The 252-nt window shown below is 32.5% G+C and overlaps 1 protein-coding gene across 3 annotated transcripts in view; it reads right to left on the minus strand.

The window, feature by feature from the left end:
* The window catches only part of cdh26.1 (cadherin 26, tandem duplicate 1), a 26,244-nt gene that overhangs the window by 18,190 nt on the left and 7,802 nt on the right, over positions 1 to 252 (minus strand). The window lies entirely within an intron of this gene.

The following is a 252-nucleotide window of genomic DNA, read 5'->3' on the forward strand; positions in this document are numbered from 1 at the left end:
TCAGCAGCATATTAGAGTGATTTCTGAAGATCATGTGACACTGAAGACTGGAGGAATGATGCTGAAAATTCAGCTGGGCATCACAGAAATAAATTACATTTTAACAGATATTCACATAGAAAGTACTTTTTAATGTAATTTTGATAAAATAAATGCAGCCCTGGTGAGCAGAAGAGACTATTTCAAAGCTTTTTTTTGTCAAAATCCTTAGAAAATCTGACGAACCCCTAAAATTTTGAATGATTGTGTATA

This window comes from Sinocyclocheilus anshuiensis, unplaced genomic scaffold (assembly GCF_001515605.1).
Source record: "Sinocyclocheilus anshuiensis isolate Anshui unplaced genomic scaffold, SAMN03320099.WGS_v1.1 scaffold1857, whole genome shotgun sequence".
NCBI lineage: Eukaryota > Metazoa > Chordata > Actinopteri > Cypriniformes > Cyprinidae > Sinocyclocheilus > Sinocyclocheilus anshuiensis.